General features: G+C 31.6%; 2 long non-coding RNA genes across 2 annotated transcripts; both read left to right on the top strand.

Moving 5' to 3' along the window:
• The first annotated feature begins 1,621 nt into the window (after window positions 1-1,621).
• LOC128219048 (uncharacterized) lies at window positions 1,622-3,169 on the top strand. The gene is made up of 3 exons (XR_008258538.1): window positions 1,622-1,716; window positions 1,929-2,025; window positions 3,144-3,169. It is a non-coding gene; the product is annotated as an uncharacterized LOC128219048 (long non-coding RNA).
• On the top strand, window positions 3,164-5,209 carry LOC128219046 (uncharacterized). The gene is made up of 3 exons (XR_008258536.1): window positions 3,164-3,243; window positions 4,211-4,261; window positions 4,504-5,209. It is a non-coding gene; the product is annotated as an uncharacterized LOC128219046 (long non-coding RNA).
• Window positions 5,210-5,464: the final 255 nt, after the last annotated feature.

The following is a 5,464-nucleotide window of genomic DNA, read 5'->3' on the forward strand; positions in this document are numbered from 1 at the left end:
CTAACTTTATTCAATCACTCCTATGCATTTATATTCCTTGATGAGCATTGTCTCTTGTGAGGATAGTAACTGGCTTACTGCTATCCTAAGAATGCTTATCATTTATGTAAAGTACTTGTATGTTTTTCTCTTAAGTTTGCTTGTAAACTTTTGAAAAAAAATCTGCATGATAAACTAGGCACACTCTTTCTCCCGAATAAGATTTATCACAATTGGTACAATTGTTTTTATATACCAAATGTATGAAAAAATGTTTACATCTATGGTTTTCATGTATAAAGTACCAAGTTTAATTAACAGAAAGGTGCAGAAATCACAGTATTTCAATGAGACCATAGTAGATCACAGTTAATCTTTAGCACTCACCATAAATGCATTATTTAGGAAGAAGATAAAGATTTATCACTTAGAATTTATTTTTGTTTATACATGCGTTTGTATTGATTTTGAATAAGAGTGTTACTTTAAACATTAAAATATATAGTAGTAACAGAATTAATCTCCATAGAATTTGAACTTAAATGGCTTGCATTAATTCAATCTTTCTTTTTTCATTTTTTGATGAATTGATCAGATTGTTGGATCAAAGAAGACAAAAATAAAAACCTAAAATTCTGATACAAACAATAATTGCACTCAGATGTAGTGCAAATCAACTTTTATTGACTGACCAACATATTTGCAAAATAGTACTGGTATATTGCCCTCAGTATACGATCAATGTATACAAGAGGATGTTTTCCGATGGGATTTAGATGCATTTGTAAAAACGTGGGAAATACAAGGGATTATGAATGAGATTCATACCACACAAAATTGAAAATGGTTTTACAGTAGGTGAAAATTATAACCTGTCAAAGCTGATAATATATTTGATTATTACTGGTAGCAAAAATGTTACAAGTAAACCACATGTATCTATTTAACAGCTAGAGTAGATGTGTCAAGCTAATTCAAATATTTTGTAATGATGTGTAATGTGCACTTAATTTTATTTTAAACTTTGTTGCATAAAGAAGAAAAGGAAAAAAAAGTTAATGACTGTTCTCAGCTTAAAGTCAAGAAGAGGTACTAGTTTATAACACTGGCTGATCTTTAGGGGATGGGGTATAACTGGAGTTGCTTGAAATATAGCCTATATTTTATCATTCTCGTACACTAGTGATAATGCAATGTTTAACATTGTCTTAGATTTATAATTATCAATCCTCTGATGAAAAAGAAGGTATTTCATTAAACAACAGTTAAGTACTTTGTATTTTTTCACAAGCAACAAGAAAAATCCCACCTGTTGTCTGATTGACAGAGTATTTTTATTCCATACATTTGTTTATTTCATTAATTGACAATGAGACTCTAACCAATGTGTCCAAATATTGCCAAATTAACTTTGTCTGCTTACAAACTTGAGGATTTCTTATCAAATCCTTAAGTTTCAGGTTGCCTTGTTTATGTGCTTTATATGGATAAATATATGTTGGAAGATCTTTAAAGATAAACCTAATGTTTATCATAAAACTATGGTATTATATTTGGTCCAAAAAGTGAGATAAAAAAAGAGTGTATAAACCAATGTTTTATATGAATGCATATTCTATCTGACAAGTATTGGTTCTCTGCAGGTGCCTTGAGCCATCCTAGGAGGCATCCCAAGTAACAACATTAAGAACGTATAAATGTTTGAACTGTGCAGACTTCTTGTTGTGAGAAAAAAAGGTACACATACATGTAATGACTTACAAATATTTTTCAATTAGAATTGTGATTATCATTTTTGTCCTTTGAAGAGAACCTTTCATCAAAAGTAATAGAAGAACATTGGATAGTATACTGTCATAACTGCATATAATAATAACTGAAGTTAATATTAATTCATTCCACCTTCTGCCAAGTGGCTATGATGTGCTAAGCAGACTAAAAAATTTCAGCCTGCAGCCAATGAGATAGAAATGGAGAGAAGGGCAATAGCAGCTTGCACATGTCAAGGATCTGCAGCGCATGAAACCCCTTAAACTGAAGATGATGGTGGGTCCCTGATGCAATGTAAATTATATGGAATGTTTTGTATATAACCAGTTATTCAATCATCATCAGTGCTGTACACAGAGTATTAAGTATATAACATTTCGATTTCTGTATCTTTCTTTTTCTGATTTATATGAACCCGAGCCGATTTCATTGAAGTAGAAGTTACTTATAATTGCAACCTCCTTAAATGTATCGTATATTAGTTTAAAAACAAAAGTACAGGTCACAGCCTTTTCCCACATGCCTGAAAAATGTGTTGTTTACCAAATGATATGCATTGCGTGATTCTGGGCCTTGCAAAAGAATTACCGGTACTACAAATGAAATAATCATGTTTTTTCTATGTATATAAATTTCTTCCAAACTTCTTTCTTTTAAAGGATTGTCATAGGCACACAATTTTTGAATGATTTATGTCCCATTACTTTTCTCATGTTTTCAATGCAACTACATACTTCAACCCTACATAATTTGACTACATTCATTGTAAGAAAGAACACTGGATTAAAAATTCAAAATGTATGAACACTACTTTCTTAATTTCTTTTTCATAAAGAACATGAAGAATCTGTGGTAGGAAAACAAGTAGTATTATAAACTTGTTGTAATGTTGATATGATAATTCTGTATGTCATTTCATTCATGTGTTCAATCATTTACTTACAAAAGGAATTTTTTTTTTATTCAAAATGCCTTATACATGGCGCCGCTTGTAAACATGTATCTTGAACAAAAATGTGCGATGCACCTTTTGCATTGATATTGGGTGTGCTCCAAACAAGAACTGAAACAGGAATGTAGGGCATAGTTTTATTTTATTACATGGCATATGTGTTCAGTACATAATCTAGTCAAAATCTGATTACAATTTTTGTAATACAGTTAACTTCAGAAAGAACAAATATTATGTGCCCATTTTTCATGAGGAATTCTACAAATGTGCAGATTAATGAAATTTGGACAGTCTCTCATATATATGCTTATTTATAGTATTTGTTTTTGCTGTCATGCTTATACTTTAAAAGCAATGAAATTATGTTTTTTTTTAAAAATCATTAATGGAAAAAAACATAAATATACAAGAAGAATTAATTTCAATTAATTTTCTGAATCAGTTCCTGAAGCCTAGAGATGTCAGCACTCACAGTCAGCCGCTTTATCATCCATTGCTCCATTAACCTCATCCACCTGGTCAACACAATTCAAACATACCAGGTAATGGTAAATTTAGAAATGGGCTGAATTGACCATTTGAACATGTTGCGTCATTTAATTTGAATAACAAACGTTACAGCAATTAAACCCAAAGAATAATATGTTTATTAACTGGATATTTAATTCCTAACAAGTTTAACATGTTAAACAACCATGAGCTTGTGCAATACATTAAATGTTGACTGAACATTACAAATCATATAATTTAATTATTCAACTAATGGACTGGTTTATTGTTTAGTCATTTAGTCTTATGCGATGGTAGTGTGTACGTAGTATGTGCCTCCGTGCGTCTGTAAACAATTCCTCTTTAACATGATACAGCCTTCAGTTTTGATTGTATCTTGATGAAACTTGTACAGTATTTACATATCCATAAGAGCTCGGTTCCTTTTGAAAACCAGCCAGATCCGCCCATGCATGCCTAGATTATGGGCCTTGATAGTATAAAAAATCAATGTGTCAGTAAGCAGTTGCTCGTTAACATGATACAGCCTCCAGTTTTGATTGTATCTTGATGGAACTTGAACAGTATCTACATATCCATAAGAGCTTGGTTCCTTTTGAAACCAGCCAGATCCGCCCATGCATGTCTAGATTATGGGCCTTGATAGTAAAAAAATCAGTGTGTCAGTAAGCAGTTGCTGGTTAACAAGATACAGTCTTCAGTTTTGATTGTATCTTGATGAAACTTGTACAGTATTTTGATATCCATTAGAGCTTGGTTCCTTTCGAAAAACCTTGAAATGATAAGATTATGGGCCTTTATGAAAAAATGAGTATTCAGAATCCATAAGGGGTTGGTTCTTTTCGAAAACAGTGATGTTGACCACACAAACCCAGCCAGTAGAACATAGGCCTCTAGTTTATTATAAGTGCATGTTTGTCTTCATAGCATCATTATATATTTCTTTATTACATGAAGCTAATTTGTATGTGAAGCTTTGATTTTATGCACTCTTTTCAGATACAGACTCAGTTAAAACAGATATGGGTGCAAGTCATGACACTTTTACAGGTAATGTTTATTAGACATTCAGTATTTATATATATATATATATATATATTTAAAAAAGATGTCAATTGTAAAAGGATAGTATAATGTAGATGGATTAGATGCAATGAAGATGACAGAAGTCAAAATCATCCTTATAATAATTTGATATTATTTGTACTATTATTTAATTGCCATAATGATGAAATACATAAAACTGAAAATGGAAATAATTTCTATGAAGGTCTTCTTTCTATTTCCAATAGATTAAAGATGTCCGAGATTCACGATGAATGCTGTTTGAAGAAGAATGAACAGAATCACATTTTAATTTAATCTCACTGCCAATGTGGACTTAAAGAGGACGGACTCTGTTATGACAACTGTATTTTTAAGTAACAGAGATAAGGGTGTTATTGGAATCATTTCAATAAAATATGGGAGTACCGGTACATACCAGTTTGATATCTTGATTAGACTGGGACTTAAACAAAAACGATAGATATTGGACCTCTCTAATACACATTATAAACATCTCATGTCTTAAGTCAATAACAAAGCTGTAATAAGGCGATATTTAGTGTAATTAACACTTAGGGCTATTCTCCTAAAACATATAACCACCGGGTTTGGCAGATTTTTAATAATATATGGTTGGTCTTTTTTGCTAATTTGCACCCCAAAAGGCACATTTGCTTTTGTATGGGGTTGGCATAAAAACTTAATAAATGCCTTCCCTCCAGTGGTTATATTTTTAAATGGACAAAATATCAAACTGGTATGTACCTTATCAACATTTTTAGCTGGACTATTTGAATAATAAGGAGGGTTATACCACTCGCCTCAGCATCTGCTTTGGCTTTAGCGTCCGGTTAAAGTTTAAGACCAAGTTGGGATTTTCACTCATAGGGATTTTCACTCATAACTGCAAAACCCTTCATTAAAGTCACTTAATACTCCATACAGTTGTTCAGGGTCATTACATAATGTGGTTAATACTTCAATAGCCTTCATTCAATGGACTTAATACCTTGCACAATTAATGATGAACATCTTACAATAAGGTGACATAACTCCATTTTAACTAAATACAAATTATTGCCCTTTTTTCATTTTTTTTTCTTATGTCAGGCACATTTATATATTCTTAACAGGGTTTTTGAAAGCTAATTGTTTGGGCGGGCTGGTGGAAGGGTCTTCAAAGTCACCTTATGTGTAAAATAATTT

Source organism: Mya arenaria, chromosome 15 (genome assembly GCF_026914265.1).
Source record: "Mya arenaria isolate MELC-2E11 chromosome 15, ASM2691426v1".
In the NCBI taxonomy this organism is placed as follows: Eukaryota; Metazoa; Mollusca; class Bivalvia; order Myida; family Myidae; genus Mya; species Mya arenaria.